General features: G+C 48.7%; 1 protein-coding gene across 23 annotated transcripts in view; it reads left to right on the forward strand.

The window, feature by feature from the left end:
* Positions 1-21110, forward strand: part of GATAD2A (GATA zinc finger domain containing 2A) — a 124942-nt gene that overhangs the window by 9649 nt on the left and 94183 nt on the right. For 4 of the 23 annotated variants that reach the window (XM_034946269.3, XM_034946267.3, XM_063600054.1 and 1 more), the window contains exon 1: positions 12742-12892. The exons of 13 other annotated variants lie outside the window; for them this stretch is intronic. The gene's annotated coding sequence lies outside the window, so the exon portion shown is untranslated. Of the gene's footprint in view, positions 1-12547; positions 12893-21110 lie in introns of those variants that run through there. 6 more of the 23 variants (XM_034946272.4, XM_057300691.2, XM_057300689.2 and 3 more) reach the window with 4 other exon arrangements.

Consider the following 21110-nt stretch of genomic DNA (forward strand, 5'->3'; position numbering starts at 1 on the left):
TGGCAAAACCCTGTCTACTAAAAATCCAAAAATTAGCTGGGCGTGGTGGCACATGCCTGTAATCCCAGCTACTTGGGAGGCTGAGGCACAAGAATGGCTTGAACCTGAGTGAGAGGCAGAGTTTGCAGTGAGCTGAGGTCGGGCCACTGCACTCCAGCCTGAGTGACAGAGTGAGATTCCGTGTAAAAAAAAAAAAAAAATTATAAGGGACAAGTGAACACTTAAGAGCTTTACTTGTGTGGCCATAAGATATGGTGTATTTGTGTTTTCTAGTGCAATTTACATTACATTAAAAATTAGAAAGTGTTAAATCTTCTGGCCCATGTAACTTCCTATGCGAACAAATAATTCAGGAACAAACACTTTCATGCCTAAGATAAAACATTTTCATGCTTGGTGATGGGGGTCTGGCAGTGAGCAGGACTGACACAGTTGGCCTTCCAGAAGCTTACATCTTAGTTGCAGACAAATAAACAAGCAAATGAATGAAGGAACATTGTGAGGTTTCTTGAGAATATCCCTAAGTGCTGCAGCTACCCTCACTGGGAGCTTCAGGTGGGGTTTCTTGGAGGTGTAGAAGTGAAACCTCACTACCTCTTTAATTTCCTCACTGGGCTCCTGTTTCCTGTCTCTAAAAGGAGACAGAAATTATGGCATTTTCCTACTTGATTGTTGGCGATAGTTGATTCATGACCACTGTGGCTGTAATCTTGGAGAAACGAGAGAAACTAGAATGGTCATGGCAGGGAGCATTTTCAGGTTTGCCTTTGTTTCTTTTTTTTTTTTTGGAGACGGTCTTGCTCTGTCGCCCAGGCTGGAGTGCAGTGGTGTGATCTTGGCTCACTGCAACCTCCACCTCCTGGGTTCAAGTGATTCTCCTACCTCAGCCTCCCGAGTAGCTGGAATTACAGGCACCTGCCACCACGGCTGGCTAATTTTTTGTGTTTTAGTAGAGATGGGGGTTTCACCATGTTGCCCAGGGTGGTCTCGAACTCCTGAGCTCAAGCAATCCTCCCGCCTAGGCCTCCCAAAGTGCTGGGATTACAGGTGTGAGCCACCATGCCTGGCCAAGTTTGCCTTTCATGAAGTCAGTGGAGACGTGTTTTTGGAATCCTGTGGCATTTCTTCATGGCAATGCATATTACACTAAGTGATAAACCGCTCTAAAAGCCCTTCCCTTGTTGAAATCTTAAAAACATTCAGACAAGCTGGGGCTGCCTGGGTGTTGGTGGTGGTTTAGGAATAATGAGATTTCCAATAGATGACTGCTTTGTTATGTATTGGTAGACTCTTGGTGCATGGATTTCCCTCTGCCTGGGCTTTCCTCTTTTTTTTTTTTTTTGAGATGGAGTCTCGCTGTGTTGCCCAGGTTGGAGTGCAGTAGTGTGATCTTGGCCCACTGCAACCTCTGCCTCCCAGGTTCAAGCGATTCTCCTGTCTCAGCCTCCTGAGTAGCTGGGATTACAGGCGGCATGCTGCCATGCCTGGCTAATTTTTTGTATTTTAGTAGAGACGGGGTTTCACTGTGTTGCCCAGGCTGGTCTTGAACTCCTGAGCTCAGAAAATTCACCCACCTCAGTCTCCCAAAGTGCTGAGATTACAGGCGTGAGCCACCACTCCCGGCCCAGGCTTTCCTCTTACACTGGGACTGGGAAGGTGCTGTTTAGACTTTTTTATGTTGGGCAAGGCTGGAAGTCTTAGATTTGACAGGTGCTTTTCTTAAGTAAGTGTATCTGTGAGAGGTGGGGCTGGAGAGCAAGGCGGGATATTCATTTTGGGCACAGCCTCGAGGGCAAGAGGGAGGGTGTTAGAAGGAGAGTTTCTGGTTGTCTTTTTTTTCCCTTCCACCCAAGTTCTGACTCTGGAGGTGGAGAGGCAGGCCCAGGCCGGAAGTGGGCGTGGACAAGTAATGCAACTGTGCCTGTGACCAGGCTCCCACCTCTGGGCTCTGCTGCCCTTGGGAAGTGAATGCTTGCTCCCTCCTGACTTCCTGTTCTCCCCCCTTACAGGCTGAGTTCTTGGGCTCCAAGTTGAGCACAGAAAATACGTTCAAGGCCGGGCGCGGTGGCTCACGCCTGTAATCCCAGCACTTTGGGAGGCTGAGGCAGGCGGATCATTTGAGCCCAGGAGTTTGAGACCTGCCTGGCCAACATGGCAAAACCCCGTCTCTACTAAAAATGTAAAAACTAGCTAGGTGTGGTGGTGCACGCCTGTAATCCCAGGTACTCTGGATGCTGAGGCAGGAGAATCACTTGAACGCAGGAGGCGGAGTTTGCAATGAGCTGAGATCATGCCACTGCACTCCAGCCTGGGCAACAGAGCGAGATTCCGTCTCAAAAAAAAAAAAAATAGAAAACATGTTCAAGTTCCCCCTTTTCCTTGGTAAGCCGCTTTGTCAGAGCTGGAAGCCACCAGTGGACCTGTACTTGCCAGTTTTGGGGTCTCAACTAATACACCCACAAACTCAGAGGCCTATCTGGCAGGGCAGCCAAAAAGATGGTTTCTTGTTATATTATCACAGTGTTCCCCTCGGGAGCTTGTCTGCACCAAGAGCTGCCTGGAGGTGTGTATGGAACTTAAAGAATCCGACAGTAGATAGGTCCTTCAGGAAGAGTGTGTTCTCGAAGAATCGTTTGCAGTTACTTACAGCTTTTTGCTTTATAAAAGTACGGTGGGAGTCCCTGTGCCGTAGAAACTTTAGAGCCAAAAAACTTTGGGCTTGATCCTGATTCTACCACTTGCTGGCATGTGACCTTAGAAAAATAGCCTAACTTCAAGTGGCCTACTCTTTCTGAGCCTCAGTTTCCTCAAAATTAAACTCAAATCCTTGTTTGTGGGCTGGTTTGTTTGTAAGCATACAGCAAGCGGCCAGACTGTTGTAGATGCCTAGTAAAGGTAGTTGTTAAAGAATCATATTTAGGAGCCGGGCACGGTGGCTCACACCTGTAAACCCAGCACTTTGGGAGGCTGAGGCGGGTGGATCGCCTGAGGTCAGGAGTTTGAGACCAGCCTGGCCAACATAGTGAAACCCTGTCTGTACTGAAAATACGAATTAGCTGGGTGGTGGGCGCCTCTAATCCCAGTTACTAGGGAGGTTGAGGTAGGAGAATCGCTTGAACCTGGAAGGCGGAGGTTGCAGTGAGCTGAGATCGTGCCACTGCACTCCAGCCTGGGCAACAAAAGTGAAACTCCGTCTGAAAAAAAAATCATATTTAGGCTGACCGTTTCTCTTGAGGTTGGCACCTGAGGTTGGACAACAATCTGTGGATGTTAATACTGCCCAAGAACAAACCAGTTGACACTGGGCCAATAGGCTGAGCATGTCTGAAGGCCAGTGATCTGGAAGTTCCTAGTTTGGTTTTTTCCCAGTTGAGATCCCTTAGTTCATTGTAGCTTTAACCCCTACAGCCTCACCTTACTGTACTCTCCATATGGACTTGAAGTGCCTCAGGAAACATGATGGGGTAATTGGGAAAAAGGCTCAAACCTTGAGCTCAGGTGATCTGCCTGCCTCGGCCTCTTAAAGTGCTGGGATTTCAGGCATGAGCCACTGTGTGCGACTTGTTTGTTAGGTTTCTTTTTCTTTTCTTTCTTTCTTTCCTTTTTTTGAGACAGTCTCGCTATGTTGCCCAGGCTGGAGTGCAATGGTGCGGTCTCAGCTCATTGCAACCTCCACCTCCTGGGTTCAAGCCATTCTTCTGCGTCAGCCTCCCGAGTAGCTGGGATTACAGGCGCCTGCCACCATGCAGGGCTAATTTTTGTATTTTTGGTAGAGATGAGGTTTCACCATGTTGGCCAGGCTGGTCTCAAACTCCTGACCTCGTAATCTGCCCGACTCAGCATCCCAAAGTGTGGGATTACAGGCGTGAGCCACTGCTCCCAGCCGTTAGGTTTCTTAAGTGGCTAGGTGTTCTGAGAAGAGGCATAGCATGGGCACAGACAGAGACCTGGAGTTGAAAACAGCCAAGTGAGTTCCCTTGACCTGAGGAGATTATGCTCTTCTAAAAGTCAGAGTTTGAGCTGATCACATTGGCAAGAAAAGTCCAAAATTGCTTCCAAAGGTAGAAAGTTAAAATGTGCTATAGTAGGATCCAAGATTAAACTCAAAATAGTATTTAAATTGAGCTTTTTTTTTTTTTTTGAGACGGAATTTCGCTCTTGTTGCCCAGGCTGGAGTGCAATGGCGTGATCTCAGCTTACCGCAACCTCCGCCTCCTGGGTTCAAGCGATTCTCCTGCCTCAGCTGGAGAATGAGTAATGTGTAATGAGGCTAATTACATATTTTTAGTAGAGATGGGGTTTCTCCATGATGGTCAGGCTGGTCTCGAACTCCCGACCTCAGGCGATCTGCCTGCCTTAGCCTACCAAAGTGTTGGGATTACAGGCATGAGCCTCCGTACTGGGCCTTAAATTGAGCTTTCAATAAACATTTTTCGATCAGGAAGCAATGATGGCCAGTGAAATCAGCCATCTAGACTGTGTAATGGTATACTGTATATGTAGACTTTAACCTCCAAAGGAGCTTCAAGAGAACAGACTTCAGGGCTGCTTCTGACCTTTTTCCTTTGAGAATTGTTATCATTTAAGCTGGTCTAAAATTCTTAATACATCAGAACAGTTTTTTGTTTTTTTTGAGACAGAGTCTCACTCCTTTGCCCAGGCTGGAGTACACTGGCATTACTGCAGCTTTGAACTCTTAGGCCCAAGCCATCCCCTTGCCTCAGTACCCAGATAACTAGGACTACAGGCGCATGCTATCATGCCAGGCTAATTTTATTTATTTATTTAGTTAGTTAATTAGTTGAGACAGAGTTTTGCTCTTGTTGCCCATGCTGGAGTGCAGTGGCGCGATCTCGGCTCACCACAACCTTCACCTTCCGGGTTCAAGCAATTTTCCTGCCTCAGCTTCCTGAGTAGCTGGGATTACAGGCATGCGCCACCAGGCTCGGCTAATTTTGTATTTTTAGTAGAGATGGGGTTTCTCCATGTTGGTCAGGCTGGTCTCGAACTCCCGACCTCAGGTGATCTGGCTGCTGCAGCCTCCCAAAGTGCGGGGATTACAGGCGTGACCCACTGCTAACCGCCTTATTTATTTATTTATTTATTTGAGATGAAGTCTCGCTCTTGTTGCCCAGGCTGGAGTGCAGTGGTGTGATCTCGGGTCACCGCAACCTCCGCCTCCCGGGTTCAAGCAATTCTCCTGCCTCAGCCTCCCGAGTAGCTGAGATTACAGGCATGCACTACCACGCCCAGCTAATTTTTGCATTTTTAGTAGAGACGGGGTTTCATGTTGGCCAGGCTGGTTTTCAACTCCTGACCTCAGGCGATCCGCTTGCCTCGGCCTCCCAAAGTGCTGGGATTACAGGCATGAGCCACCATGCCCGGCCAGCTAATTTTATTTTTTAACATTTGTCTCACTGTGTTGCCCAGGCTGGTCTCAAACTTCTGGGCTCAAGGACTTCTCCCACCTTGGCCTCCCAAAGTGCTGGGATTACAGGCATGAGACACTGTGCCCGGCCTAGAACAATTTAAACTTACTTTCGGCTGGGTGTGGTGGCTCACGCCTGTAATCCCAACATTTTGGGAGGCTGAGGTGGGTGGATCACCTGAGGTCAGGAGTTCACCAACATGGTGAAACCCCGTCTCTACTAAAATACAAAAATTAGGCCAGGCGTGGTGGCTCACGCCTGTAATCCCAGCACTTTGGGAGGCCAAGGCGGGTGGATAACCAGGTCAGGAGTTTAAGACCAGCCTGGCCAACATGGTGAAACCCTGTCTCTACTAAAACTACAAAAATTAGCTGGGCGCAGTGGCGGGCGCCTGTAATCCCAGCTACTTGGGAGGCTGAGGCAGGAGAATCGCTTGAACCCGGGCAGCAGGGGTCACGGTGAGCTGAGATCACGCCGCTGCCCTCCAGCCTGGGCGACAGAGTGAGACTCCGTCTCAAAAAAAAAAGCAAAAAATTGCCAGGCATGGTGGCCCACGCCTGTAATCTCAGCTACTTGGGAGGCTCAAGCATGAGAATTGCTTGAACCTGAGAGGTGGAGGTTACAGTGAGCCGAGATCATGCCACCGCACTCCAGCCTGGATGACAGAGCCAGGCTCCATCTCAAACAAACAAACAAAAACCTACTTTTTTTTTTTTTTTTGAGACAGGGTCTCATTCTGTTGCCCACGCTGGAGCGCAGTGGCAGTAGTGACACAGCTCACTACAGCCTTGACCTCCCAGGCTCAAGCCTGCTAATTTTTGTATTCTTTTTTGTAGGGACGGGGTTTTGCCATGTTGCCCAGGCTGGTCTGAAACTCCTGGGCTCAAGTGATCTGCCCGCCTGGGTCTCCCAAAGTGCTGAGCTTACAGGTGTGAGCCACCTCGCCCAGCCAATTTTTGAACTTTCACTGCATTTTCAAACTTTAGCCTTTATATTTAACCTCTCAAATTGTCTCTATTGAAGGTTACCTTTTTGACCTAAATTTGAAATAAATATCTTAGTCTTCCCAAAACAGGAGTTAGTTAGATATAGACCTGATTACGTGGGCATGTGAGAGGGCACGGTTGTTATTATCAAGCTGTGAAAGAGAAAACAAACTAGAAGGGCACTCCACCTGTGTTTTTTAAATAAATTACGGGCATTTCACTATAAATGGGGGGTTTGGGGAGTATGCATCCTGTTAGGAAAACATTTGGGAGGAATGTTTTCCTAAGTTGGCAGATCTGCCATTTAACAAATGGGGAGTAGGGTGTGAAATAGATGCCAAGTTTTAAAAATACGTTTTTCTGCATGTCCAACTAAGGATATTTATTAGACCGATCATGTGACTAACACTCTTTCCCTGCTTGGGGGGTTTGAATAGGCTGATTTCCAGACTCGAGGCTGTCATATAGCCTTTTTGTTTTTCCTGGTAGTTTTCTGAATTTTTTTTTTAATCTTTAATTCATAGAAAACAGTTTACTTCCATCCAAATTAGGTGGGAACTTTTTTAAACCATATGTAGACACAAAAGAGATATTCCTTGCCAACTAGTGACACATGGCAGATGAAGACAGAGTGGGAGATACACTTCCGGTTCACGACAGCACTTCTGAGCAGTTTGTGCTTAACCCTTTAGGGGAGCATTTGTGCTCAGAACCCCGGAATAGCAGGACAGTGCCAGGGCCACACAGAGACTCAGTCTGGAAAGAGCCTGCCTAACTGCAGATGGAGCCTGAACCCTGCGCTGCAGAAACACTGAGTGTAACGAATTGTGGTTAGAGACGACATTCAAAACAAACACACATTGACAAAGTGGACCATCCCTAGAGAGCTGTTTTTCAGGGAGCTTTTCAGCATAAACGATGGTGATGGGGACAACGGGGGCTACTGACCCATGTCCCACAAACTCTTGATCTAGTGTGAGAATGTTGTGAATGCAAAGATGACTCTTGTAGCAGTGGTGATACATTGGAAGTACTGTATTTTTCATAAAGCATCACCATAAGAGTCCCTATAGCTATTTTCTGGTCCCTCCCTGAAGAAAGAATCAGGAGTATCAAAGTATTAAGGAAATCAAAATCACTTAATAATTAATCTTTTCTTTTCCTTTCCTTTCCCAGCCAATTGCATTGTAATCTCACCATGTAAACATGGATTTGGGGTGAAATAAGAAACTTTAAAATGATCCTCCCTTAGAGATTGTTGTTATATTGTCCGTAAACTTAATGAAAACAATTTTAAACTTTAGAGTACTAAGAATGCAAAGTACAGAAAGTAGGGCCCGATGTGGTGGCTCCTGCCTGTAATCCCAGCACTTTGGGAGGCAGAGGATTGCTTGAGGCTAGGAGTTTGAGACCAACCTGGCTAACATGGCGAAACCCTGTCTCTACTAAAAATACAAAAATTAGCTGGTGTGGTAGCACGCGCCTGTCGTGTCAGCTAGTCCAGAGGCTGCGGCACAAGAATCGCTTGACGCCAGAAGGTGGAGGTTGGAGTGAGCCAAGATGACGCCACTGCACTCCAGCCTAGGGCAACGAGCGAGACTCTGTCTCAAAAAAAAAAAAAAAAAAGTAGTCAGTGTTCGTTTTTCATAAAGGTGATTAAAAGAAAAAAAACTTGGCTTTTTTTTTTTTTTTTTGAGAAGGAGTCTCCTTCTGTCACACAGGCTGGAGTGCAGTGGCATGTTCTTGGCTCACTGCAAGCTCCGCCTCCTGGGTTCACGCCAATCTCCTGCCTCAGCCTCCTGAGTAGCTGGGACTACAGGCCGTGCCACCATGCACAGCTAATTTTTTGTATTTTTAGTAGAGACAGGGTTTCACCGTGTTAGCCAGGATGGTCTCGATCTCCTGATCTCGTGATCCACCCTCCTTGGCCTCCCAAAGTGCTGGGATTACAGGTGCGAGCCACCGCGCCCGGCTGATTCTTCAGTCTTTCTTATGAATACATTTTCTGCATTGAAATCATTTTGTGTCTTTCAATGGCACCAGCCTGTCAGCTTCTGGAGTATGTGCCTGTAGGCTTCTTGGGCTCCAAAACCCTTGGGAGGAGCAGTCTCTCAGTTGTCGATCAGTGTTTATCACATAAGTCATCTTGTATGTTGTCCACCAAGAACTTCAAATAAATTTTCTGATTGAAAAAGTACCAAAAAAAGGAAAAGAAAAAGGACAGTACCTTGAACATTCAGTAGGTGATGCTACTCTTTTTCAGTAGTTTCATACTAGTTTGGAGTCTTTGGCCAATTTCTGCCATAAAAGCAGACATAAACATGGAATTTGGCCCCAATTTCTTCTCCTCAATCCATCAGTTGTATAGGGACAGGCTCAGGTGGTGTTTAGAAGTTTAAGAGTACACTCGAAAGACCATTAGTCTATTTTTGCTGTAGTTAAGGTAGAAGGAGGCCTAGCTATTATTAGTGGGGTTTGGTCTATGAAAGACAATAAAGTTTAAAATGAATTTGGAAGTTTTTTGTTATTGTTGTTTTGAGACAGGGTTGCACTCTGTCACCTAGGCTAGAGTGCAGTGGCACAATCATGGTTCACTGCAGCCTCAAACTCCTGGGCTTGAGTGATCCTTCTGCCCCAGCCTCCTGAGTAGCTGGGGCTACAGGCATGTGCCACCAGGCTGGGCTAATTTTTTCTTTTATATAGAGATGGGGTCTTACCATGTCGACCCGGCTGGTTTCAAATTCCTGGCCTCAAGCAATCCTCTCACCTTGGCCTCCCAAAGTGCTGGGATTACAGGTATGAGCCACTGTGCCCGGCCTGGAAGAAAATTTTAACTAAATAACAGGTGTTTTGAAAGTACAGTATTGGGCCGGGCACAGTGGCTCACGCCTGTAATCCCAGCACTTTGGGAGGCCGAGGCAGGTGGATCATGAGGTCAAGAGATCAAGACCATCCTGGCCAACATGGTGAAACCTTATCTCTACTAAAAATACAAAAAAATTAGCTGGGCATGGTGGCGCATGCCTGTAGTCCCAGCTACTCAAGAGGCTGAGACAGGAGAATCTCTTGAGCCTGGGAGGTGGAGGTTGCAGTGATCCGAGATCGCGCCACTACACTCCAGCCTGGTGACAGAGCAAGACTCTGTCTCATTAAAAAAAAAAAGAAAAAAAAAGTACAGTATTAATTAACAACTGCTATCACTAAGGGTTTTTTTGTTTGTTTTTGTTCTTTTGATTTTTTTTTTTTTGAGATGGATTCTGGCTCTGTCGGCCAGGCTGTAGCGTAATAGCGCGATCTTGGCTCACTGCAAACTCCGCCTCTTGGGTTCAGCAATTCTCCTGCCTCAGTCTTCTAAGTAGCTGGGATTACAGGCGTGCACCACCATGTCTGGCTAATTTTTGTATTTTTAGTAGAGATGAAGTTTCACTGTGTTGACCACGATGGTCTGGAACTCCTGACCTCAGGTGATCCACATGCCTTGGCCTCCCAAAGTTCTGGGATTACAGACGTGAGCCACTGTGCCCTGCCAGCACTAAGTATTGACTATCTTGTTTTCAGATCAGAGAGAAAACTTTTAGAAAACATGGTTCTAGCCCTAGTTGTTTCTTAGAGTTTCTTCAGCTTTAGTATGGCATCTGAAGGTGATTGCATCATATTTCATAATCACCCAGCTGAACTATTTGCTGTTTAGTCCAGCACTGGGCACTGAGGCTAAAAGATCTTTAATCCAAACAGCCTCAGCATTCACCCAACCTGAGCCTATGGGACCCCAAGCAGATCTGGATTCACTGTCACTTACCATCTACCCATCTGGCCCTCTCTTCCTATGACAGACAGAAATAAACCCTGTAGCTATTTCACCCCACCTACATACCCCGCACCCCTCCTACTCCCCGTTCGACTTTCCTGGCTGAGAAGTTGGCACTGCCCTCTGGAGCAGGCCCTGTCACCAGTGCACCCCTCACTCCACAGGGGTGTGTCATTAATGTGTTGCAGTTGATGCCTCCCTCTTAAAAAAAAAAGGGGGTGGTTGTCACCCTGGTGACTCACACAGGGCTTGCCGGCTCAAACTCTGGAATCTGTATATCTGTCTCAAGTCTCAGGTCTCCCACCTGACCACACTTTGCTCTGTTTGTAGTTAATTAAATTGACATTAATCAAGACCCAGGTGAGGAGCAGTGAGGTAATAGTTTGCTTGTATTGCTTTAATATACATCATCTGATTAATCATCGTAGCATGAAGCAGTTCTTAAAATATACAGCCACCATGTTAGGGTGAAAAACCTGGATAGTTGCCCTAAACCAACCTTGCGCTTGGGATCAGGGAGCTCTTTGAATTCCTATACCGAGTCACCTGTTTGAGAATAAGACTGTTTTGTTTGTTTGGTTTCTGAATTTGAACATTTGAATTTCTTTGTAGCAAAGCAAAGCAAATTGGTGACATAACTGGGTCAGGGAAAGTGATTGGGAGTCAACAGTTTGTATTTTGTATCATTTTTAGGTTGAATTCTCTTTTGGCCTAGGGGAGGTTGTGCCAGATGTTGCATTAAGTAGTGGGAAGATTTTGGGGGGCAGGGCGGTGTGTTTGGGGAGGTGTGAGGTGGCGGGGTGGAATAAACTACAAAAAGTTGACAATTGTATGTAGAACTCAACACAGAATTAGGAGCTTTTTTGAACTCTGTTTAAGGGGACATACAGCAGAAAAACAATTTTTTTTTTCTTTTTAGAAAAACAATTTTGTAAAATTTGTTCTACATGAAGTGTTTTTCAGGTTTGCGGTTGAGACCCAATTATTGTTGGGCGTTACATTGATTTTCTTTTCAAATGAAGTAGAATAGAAAGTAACAGTACAGGCTGGGTGCAGTGGCTTATGCCTGTAATCCCAGCATTTTGGGAGGCCGATGCAAACAGATCACGACGTCAGGAGATGGAGACCATCCTGGCCAAGATGGTGAAACCCTGTCTCTACTAAAATACAAAAAAAAAAAATTGCCGGGTGTGATGGAACGCGCCTGTAATCCCAGCTACTGGGGAGGCTGAGGCAGGGGAATCCGTGAACCTGGGAAGTGGAGGTTGCAGTGAGCCGAGATAGCGCCACTGCACCATTCCAGCCTGGCGACAGAGCAAGACTCCGTCTCAAAAAAAAAAAAAAGAAAAAAGAAAACAGTACATTGCATGTGGTAAATTTATGTTTGGTGAAACTTTTGTTTCAGTTGTACATATAGATTTATTAGGGTATGCGATAAAGCATGTCACCACCACTCTTCAGGAGTCTAGGTGTCTCATCAGGAATCGTTTGTTTTAAAACATGAAAAGAGGCGGTTTTGGGGATTCCTCAGAACCTGATTTTGGTATTGAGAGCCTTCTTGTGGTAGATTTTCCATGAACTTGATATTTTCCCTATTGAAATTGTATTTCGCTTTATGTAGTTTAACATCTCCAAAGTCCATTCTCTTTCAGGCTTTCATTCTGTCTCCTGTGTTTCCTCCTTGTTACTGGAGAGGGAGGGGTGCAGATTTGCTTTCTTGAGGGGGTTTCACCTTCTCCCTGAGGCACGAGGGCAGATTGGGAGGTAACTGGAGAGGGAGAGCAGTCGTCCCCAAGTGTCTTGAGGTGGGTGGGTCTGGAGCTTTCTTTGTAGAATTCTGTTCACTGCACTGGAGAAGTGATCGTTCAGCCGATCCACACCCCGCCCTCCCCACAGACACCGGGGCCGAAGTTCCCAGAGAAGAGCTTCCGCGTGACGACCCCGCGGGGGTGACATTCTAACCCGCGTTTCAGAGGCAACCCTGAGTTGCTTGAGGTCGCCCAGCTCAGCTGGCGCGAGGTCAGCAGTGAGCGCGTCGTGAGTCAGCCTTGGGTGCGGCCCGCCCGGCTCTGCCGCCGGTGAGTTGGCCACGACCCTTCGGCCTGCGGAGGGCGCTGGGACTCGGCGGGGAGGGAGCCAGCCGGAGCCCGCGTGGGAAACCAGCGCGCCCAACGAGGTGTCGCGTGGGAGCGCGCCGGAGAGGGGCGGTGCTTCCGGGGCGGTACCGTCCGGCCCCGCCCCCTCAACTCAGGGGCCCGCCTTCTACGCCTGGAGCCCCGCCCACGAGCTCCTCCCTTCTCGTCAGGCCCCGCCCCTCGGTCGCCGCGCCCCGCCCAGCCGGGCGCGGGCGGGCGGCGTCGCCTTTAAGAGCTCCCCGGTGTTTTGGGGGCCGCGGGCCGGGCGCGCTGACCTGGTGCGCATGTCCCGGGCGGTGACGCCGGCGCCGGGCTCCATGTGTGCGGCCGAGGGGCGCATTATCTGGCCGGCGGCGCGGGCGGGCGGGCGGACCGGCGGAGCGAGCGCCGCGGGCCCGGGCGGCCCCACAGGCGGAACGAGCGCGCGCGGCCCGGCGCCCCCGGCCCCTCCGCCGCCCGGCCCCGCGGGCGACCCCGGACCAGCAGCCCCCGTAACCTGCGCGCTGCTCTAGGGCCCGGCCGACCCGCGGCCCGGTAAGTTCTGGACCAAACTTGGCGGGGGGCGGGGGCCGGGGACGCACGGCTGAGACTGGAGCGGCGCGGGGCGCGCAGGGTCGGGGCCTCGGGGGGCTCTGAGGGACCCCTGCATGAGCGTGGAAAAGTGAGAGCGAGCGAGTTCTACTCCTTGTATTCTGGGAGCGTCTTCTTGCGCTGCCCTGGAAAGTTCCTTGCCCCGAGGCGGCCCGGGCACGTGGGGGCCGGGCGGGGCGGGGGTCCCGGAAAGTCGCGGCGTCGCCCCGCTTCCGTCCTGCGCTTCCTGCGGGGTCGGGGGAAGGGCTGGGCCGCGAGGCGCCTCTTCCGAGTGGTCGGGACGGGTGGAGGCGGCGGGAAGACGGCACGTGGGCGCGCGGGGCGGGGGTCCCGCTCAGGGGCGGGGGTCCCGGGCGGGTTGGGCAGCAACGCTGAACCCCGCGGCGGCGGCGGCGGCGGCGGATCCCGTGTCAGAATAAGAGTCCCCGCGCGCCCACGCCTGGAGGGCCGGCCCTCCCCCAGCTCGCGCCCTTCCTGCCTAACCCCCGGGAGCCGCGGGACCCTTTCCCCCTCTCTGATCTCCGGCCTTTCTCAAGGCCCGACACTTTAAATTTGCCTCCCCATCTAGGCGGTGGCTCCATTGATTTCTTTTTTCCCACCTGGAGTGGGTCGGCATCAATGACTAGACAGCAGCAGCTGGCCTTTTAAAGGGATTATTGCCAAGAATTGGAATTGATCACTTCAACAAGGAAAGGCTTATGGGCAGGGCCCAGGCTGAGAGCCTGACGGACACTTGGATTGTGCGCACACTGGGACCCAGAAATGAATGGTGACCCCTCCCTTAGGAAGTGAATGACAACCCTTAGGTGCGTGTTTCTGCCCTGAGAATTTTGCACAGGGCAAAATTTTGTAGGTCTGACTTAACGTCTTTAGGTGTATAGTTCATCCTTATCTTAAGAGCTGTGGATTCTTTAGATCAAAGTCCGAGTGAGTCACTTGAGCCTTTAATTTTCTTTCTTCCTACCAGTTTACTTCTTTCAGTTTTCTTGGAGTACATAGTGCTGGTTACATCTCTGGTTCTGTGTGCCCATTCACACAGTGACACCTCCTGGCTGTGGCAGCACAGAAACTGAGAGACAGCCCTCTGTGCGGGTGTCTCAGTCTTGGACTGTAGTCCTGTTGACTGACTTAACTCTTCTGGTAGTCGTTACAAGTTTTCTTTTAAACTAGATTACATGAAATAATGTTTGTTGGCACCAGTTTGTTAACATATGCTAAGCAGTAGTTTGTCAGACCTGACCACAAGCTGTGGAGGGCTGATAGCTCATACTAGCCCTCGGGTTTGAGTGCCTACTGTGTGCTAAGCTCCCCTGCACAGACATATTCAGTGTCCATTAACAATCCCGTGGGGAGTAGGGAAGTATTATCTGCGCTTTACAGGTCAGCAAATTGGGGCTGCTGGAGGCCAGGCGGCTTGCTCAAGGCCTCTTAGTAGAGAGGCAGAGCCAGGCAGCCCGTACTTGGTGCTCTAGAGCCCACAAATGCTGCCGTTTGCGAACCCTAGTGAGCATTTCCCTGGCGCTTCTAAAATACAAGGCCATTTTCTTGTCCAGGATCCAGGGCACCTCTGTTTGCGGATGTAGGGGATAATCTGGTGACATGGGGACACCATGCTAGCCCTGCTTTGTTCTAGTGGAGCAGCGTTACCAGCTGGATTTTAAGGAACTGAACCACAGAGTTAGTTGCTACTTTGCATTCGCTTCTTCAGCTTTGGACTCAGAAAAGTTGGCCCTTTTCTAGAGGAAACAGTTTATAGGATGTGGGAAATTTGCAAGGGATTTTCTGTATCCTCTGTCTTCACTTATTCCCTCCCCTCCTTCATCTTTCAGTTCTTATTTGTCTCATAAAATTCCGAAGCTGGTTTTTATGAAGATTGCTTCTCATCTTGGAAGGGCTATAGAGAATGGAAAGATTTGGATGCAGTGTGTTTTGTTTGTTTGTTTGTTTTTTTGAGACGGAGTCTCGCTCTGTCATCCAGTCTGGAGTGGCATGATCTTGGTTCACTGCAACTTCCGCCTCTCGGGTTCAAGCAATTCTCCTGCCTCAGCCTCCCGAGTAGTTGGGACTACCATGCCCGGCTAAGTTTTGTATTTTTAGTAGAGACGGGGTTTCACCATGCTGTCCAGGCTGGTCTCGAACTCCTGACCTCGTGATCTGCCCACCTCAGTCTCTCAAAGTGCTGGGATTACAGGCGTGAGCCACCACGCCTGGCGGATGCATTGTTATTTCCACTCAGATGACATCATTTTTTAAAATGTCAAGTCATCTCTATTAATGCAGTATCATTTGGCAAATCCTATAATCTTATATTTTGATAGTGAGGGAAAAATATAATGCTACTTTCAGTAGGAAAAAATCCTGGAAGGATTTGTACCAGAATGTCAATAAAGGTCTCTACATTAGGATTAGCAATAGTTTTTCTTTTTTAGAAAACTTTTTAGTGTCTCTGTATTTTGCGTGTGTATGTTTTTAATGAGGAAACATGTTTTAAATACTCTAATTTTCAACTCTTCAGTAGCTCCTCTGACTTGTTTTGCATCATTTATTTTCTCAATTTCTGGCATTGCAGGTAGTGATTTCTAGATTGATATATTCAACAAATATCAGAGTGCATACTGTGCCTTCGACACTGCTAGGAATCCCTCCTCAGTAGAGTTTATAGTGAGATTAGTGGGCCAGGAGTCGTAATTAATCTTATAAACATGGGGAAACTTACAGGGATCAAGGAGAGAAGGACACTGTGACCTGGTGAGCCCGAAAGGACCTTTCTCCTACTGGGGTCAGAGAACAAGTAGGGGGACCCTCTTGAAGGGGATTAAGGCAAGGGCTGGTGCAGTGAGGCTCACAGCCGGGACCTCTTTGGGTCTTAGCAGATGACTAAAGGATGCCTCTGAAGAATGTGGCTGGTAAAGTTGTAAAGCCATTCTTGAAATGTTGCCTTTTTTTTTTTTTTTTTTTTTGGTGTTTGTTCTCTTGGGAGAAAATTAAGAATGACCAGCAGAGGTTTGGATATATGAATTCCCAACAGAGACAAAAATGTAATGGCCCTTACCACTGAATTTGGTTAAGGACCATCATTAGCATGTACTGACACCTCAAAGCCTGGGCAGCTCAGATGCTTTTCTGGAGAACTACCTGCTTGGACTCGGGGTGTTTCTGTGCCATCAAATGGAACAGGCAGGGCTATTTTCTCTAGACCTTTCCCCCCCATAATTGAGTTAATTTATGCTGGTTGTAGAAAACTAGGAAGATTATGAAATAGGTGAGTGGGTGAAGTCTTCTCGAGCAGCTGTCCTGGGGTAATAGAGCATCCCTGGGATTTCCTCCTAGCCCTTGTCTGGTTGGGAAGTGTGGCAGAACCAGAAGAACAAGTTGGCAGTGTCATAGTTTGAGGCTTACAGAACTATGCTGCCTGCTAAGTGTGGTCGTTTGTTAGAATGGATGCTTTTGAGTTATCTGAGCTGCTTCGGGAGGTGACTTTCCACAGTCTGGCCTCAGACTGTGGGTCTTCCAGGTTAACAGGACTTAAGTGCTAACTGTGCAAAGGTATGTCTTTGAATGGAATTAGGAAGGCAGTATATTAAAAATAAGAAGGTTGAGATAAAAAAAGACGGATCTTGAAGTGGTTGGTGGTTGCAGCGAGGTGGAAATAGCGAGACCCGTACTGTCAGAAACAAAGGTACCACTGGGGACAGATCCCGCTCGAGCATGGGTTCCCCAGCATCCGCGCAAACAGGATCTGGGACTTTTTTGTCAAGAGAGTGTCAGACCGTTGGCTTCTTGCCCCTCCCCCACCTTGTGCTTTCCAGACTATATTTGTGACCTCTTTTTGTCTGATGGAAATGTAGGTTAGTCTTTTAGAAGACAAAGGAATTAACCCTAATAGAATACCTTTAGGTAGCCTCAGGAAGTGATTGGGAATCCACGAAACCCTCTAGGTGTGGGAGAGAGGGGCCCTCAGTGAGAATGTCACACGTTTGCACCAGTTTGCACAGTTGCCAGGGCCCCTTGCAGCTCCTCTGTACGCTGTACCCCCTTTGTCTCTCCTGAGCCTCCAGAGGCACCTTCACAGGTGAGTTTGTCAGGGAACTTGCCTTTCTGTCTGATTCCTGATTTTAGGGTTCCTTATATGGAAGGGCTGAAGACCTGCAATTTCCGAGGATGCTGGAGGCTAGCTTCTGAGATAGGATTTGCTGGCAGGAGATGAGCAGTACTCTAAAGTACTCCCAGCAAGTCAAAGTGGGAGTTTTTGGGGCAGGGGGTGGGGGATGGGGGTGGTGGGTGGAGTGGTCAAGGCTTCAGGGCTTTCCTGCTGCTTGGCCTCAAAGATAGTAGCTGTGCCTGTGGGGAGGGGTGTGGCCATGTGGTACAGGATTGGGGAGAAATTCCACTTGTTTGAAGAAATTTGTTGAAGAATCCCTCAGCTATTCCTCCTGCAGTTCCGTCTCAGGACCTGGCGCTGCGTCGCCTTCCTTGCCGGTTAGATATTCTGGTTTGAACCTTGAAACGTAGCCTAAATAAGGTGGTGCCTTCGAGCACACACTTTAAAAATACTGCTGCATTATGGTGGCACAGCAGCTCCTCCTGTGCCAAGGAGGCCACTTTGAGTCTAGGGGGCACCTGCTTTTTGCCAAGTGTGGCCGTGTGCCTATTGCTGAGCAGCCTGTCTCTAGTGGCATCCAGGACAGCCCTGGCTTTGCCTCAAGACAGCCTGGTGTGAGCTCTGCCCAGCCACTTCCTAGCGAAGGACCTTGTTGAACATCACCCGTTTCCCATTTCTGTCAAGGGGGTACTTACTATCTCCCGTGGAAGGCTGTGTTGGGAGTGAGATAACAAGTGCAAATGATCGACCCCAGTGCCTGTGTGTTCCACATGTTGCAGTTCAGTGAGTACTGTTATGACTGTAACAGATGAGCCAGAGTTCACAAGCATTAACAACTGCCCCACCTCTTCTGTGGGGGATGACACCACCCTCATGGCAATCTGTCACTGTCTGCATGCCCCCTTTGGAGCCACACTGGGGTGCATGCCTCAGCTTTGTGCCCCAGCCTATTCCCCTCTCTCCATGTTCCTGTGAAGAAGGCAAAGTTCCCCACGGGGGGTGATACTTGCCATAGTCACCTTGCTCATTATTCGGCGGCTGGGACCCACCCCAGCCTTTCTGATTTCAGACGTTGTCTATTTTTTCCACTGCCTTGGGGCCTTCTTGACGATACTGAATGCCTGGGTTGGTTGTGCCCCAAGCCAGGAGGCAGCCTCTTTCCTGGCCCAGGGCTTGCGGAAGCCAGCATCCGGACTTCCATCTGTGAGATGGGAAGCCGTTTGCCAGGCAGATCTGTCATGGGAGCCTTCCTTAGAGAACTGAGAGGGGTCCCTGTCACTGAGTGGACTCTGGGTGGAGGCTGGAAGTAGGTGGTTTGATGGTACTTGCAGTGGTGTCTGGGAGCGCCAGGGTGAATCTCATCCTCCTGGACTTGCCTTTCAGACTGACAGCTCTCCAGCCAGCTTGGAGTTGGACAGATCTGGCTTTGTCACTGACGACATGCAGTTTACCACTCTTCAGCGTTGGGTGGGTCACCTGATCACCTGGCCTCAGCTTTCTCTTATGTTGGCGGAGACAGCATCTTTGACCTAACAGGATGCTGTGAGGACAAGTGGAAAGTGTCTACAAGCAGTCAGGGGTATTCCAGCCTTTGCCTCTCCATTTACCTCAGAGCCAAAAAGCTTTCTCCCCCCAGATGTCAACTACACAGTGATTCTTGAACACCTCATATCTCAGTTATCACATATAATGTAACACTCAGATTGAGGAGCTTGGTTTTCTTTATAACAGAATCCCACTGCAAGGTAACAATTTGGAGGCCTAAGAGTCAGGTCAAGGCCGGGCACGGCAGCTCACGTCTGTAATCCTAGCACTTTGGGAGCCTAAGGCAGGCTGATTGTTTGAGCCCAGTAGTTTGAGACCAGCCTGGGCAATGTAGCAATCCCCCATCTCTCTCTCTCTCTCTTTTTTTTTTTTTTTTTTTTTTGGTGGGCTGTCTCAGGCCGCTTTTTTTTCTCTCTCTCTTTTTTTAATTTTTAATTTTTTTTTTTAAATTTTTTTGTTGAGAGGAGTCTTGCTCTGTCGGCCAGGCTGGAGTGCAGTGACGCGATCTCAGCTCACTGCAAGCTCCGCCTCCGGGGTTCATGCCATTCTCCTGCCTCAGCCTCCCAAGTAGCTGGGACTACAGGTGCCCGCCACCACACCCGGCTAATTTTTTGTATATTTAGTAGAGACAGGGTTTCACCATGTTGGCCAGGATGGTCTCGATTTCTTGGCCTTGTGATCCACCTGCCTCGGCCTCCCAAAGTGCTGGGATTACAGGCGTGAGCCACCGCGCCCGGCCGATTCCCCATCTCTTAAAAAAAAAAAAATTAGCCAGGTGTGGTGGCATGCATCTGTAGGCCCTGCTACTTGCGAGGCTGAGGTGGGAGGATCGGTTGAGCCTGGGAGGTTGAAGCTGCAGTGAGAGGAGATCATGCCATTGCACTCCAGCCTGGGCGACAGAGTGAGACTCTGTCTGCGGGGGGGATAAAAAAGGTCTGATCAGATTATCTGGAAGGGATGTGAAAAACCCTGTGGCCCTAACTCTACAAATAATACCAACTTAACATTTTCTCCAGTCACAGCCATTCTGTGCAATTAACCTTTGAGTCAGTGGCTGTGAATCTATACTCAACACATTCTTACCTTAGAGACCGCTGCTTGCCCTGACCTCGGAGGTGGGCAGGTTTTAGGCCAGTAAAGTAGGCCTCCAATTTACGATGGATTGACTTAAAATTTTTCAACTTTATGTTGGGTTTATCAGAGGTAACCCCATTGTAAGTCGAGGAGCTCCCTTTGATTTGTAACAGTTTCTCCTGAACACAGATCTCTTTCGTACCATGGTAAAGTTGAGAAATTTTAAGTCGAATAATTGTAAAATGGGGCCAGTGGCTGTGTTAAATGCATTTGATATTTTCTACTCCCAGTGGGGCTGCATTCTAATAAACCCATCATAAGTTGAGGAGCATCTGTCTTCTTGTTGCTGGGGTTTCAAGTTGGTGGAATTTGGTGGTAGTGACAGCAGATTTTTAGTTCTCTTGTGTGTTTAGCACAGGCTCACTCTGCCAGCAAGTTTTGAAAACTGCTGCTACCACCTTCGTTCACATCCGCAGAGGAACATTTTTCCTTGTTGCTCAAGTGTGGCTGGAGAAAGTAGGAGAGTGGTGAACTGAATTCTTGGTTTGAAGGCATCGATTGAATTGGTTCCGTCACTCTCGAGACCTGTGCTGTTCTCAGGACTTGCGTATCATTGACGGAACACTTGAACTTCATTTTGTCTTCTCATGTAGTGTCCCTGGGTTTGCCGAGGGTTCATGCCCACCCCGTTCAGTGGTGGTTCTTTCAGAGGATTCTGTAGTCAGCTCCTTTCCTAGGATTCTCTTATAGCCACTCTAACCCAGGGAGAGTTTGCTGGTGTGTTTGGTGTTTTTGTTTTTGTTTTTTTGAGATGGAGTCTCACTCTGTCGCTCAGGCTGGAGTGCAGTGGCGCAATCTCGGCTCACTGCAACCTCCGCCTCCTGGGTTCAAGCGATTCTCCTGCCTCAGCCTCCCGAGTAGTTAGGATTACAGACACCCACAACTTTGCCTGGCTAATTTTTGTATTTTTAGTAGACATGGGGTTTCGTCATGTTGGTCAGGCTGGTCTCGAACTCCTGACCTCAGATGATCCACCCACCTTGGCCTCCCAAAGTACTGGGATTACAGGTGTAAACCACCGTGCCTGGCTGTGTTTGATGTTTTTATTAATACGTTCATTTGATGAACTGACCTCGGTAGTTTGTATGTGGGCCATCTGTCTCCTGCCTCCCTTCCCCAAACTTTTGGTCAAGTTTTTAGTGTTGAGTCTTTTTGTTGTTGTCTCTTTTCTGACTGTGCAAGCAACATTTCCTGATGCCGAAGTCTGGGGAGGGGGTGGGAGCCTCAGATGTTGGTGGTAGGAGTTGCCTGGTCTGCTTTTGAAGTTTTCTTGGGCAAGTATATTAACATATACTGAGTATAGGTTCAAATGTAATTGCAGTCTTATTGTTAGTTTGTATCTGTCAGGTTATAGGATTAGAAATATAACTATTTTTGGGA

The sequence above is a fragment of the Pan paniscus genome, chromosome 20, assembly GCF_029289425.2.
Source record: "Pan paniscus chromosome 20, NHGRI_mPanPan1-v2.0_pri, whole genome shotgun sequence".
NCBI lineage: Eukaryota > Metazoa > Chordata > Mammalia > Primates > Hominidae > Pan > Pan paniscus.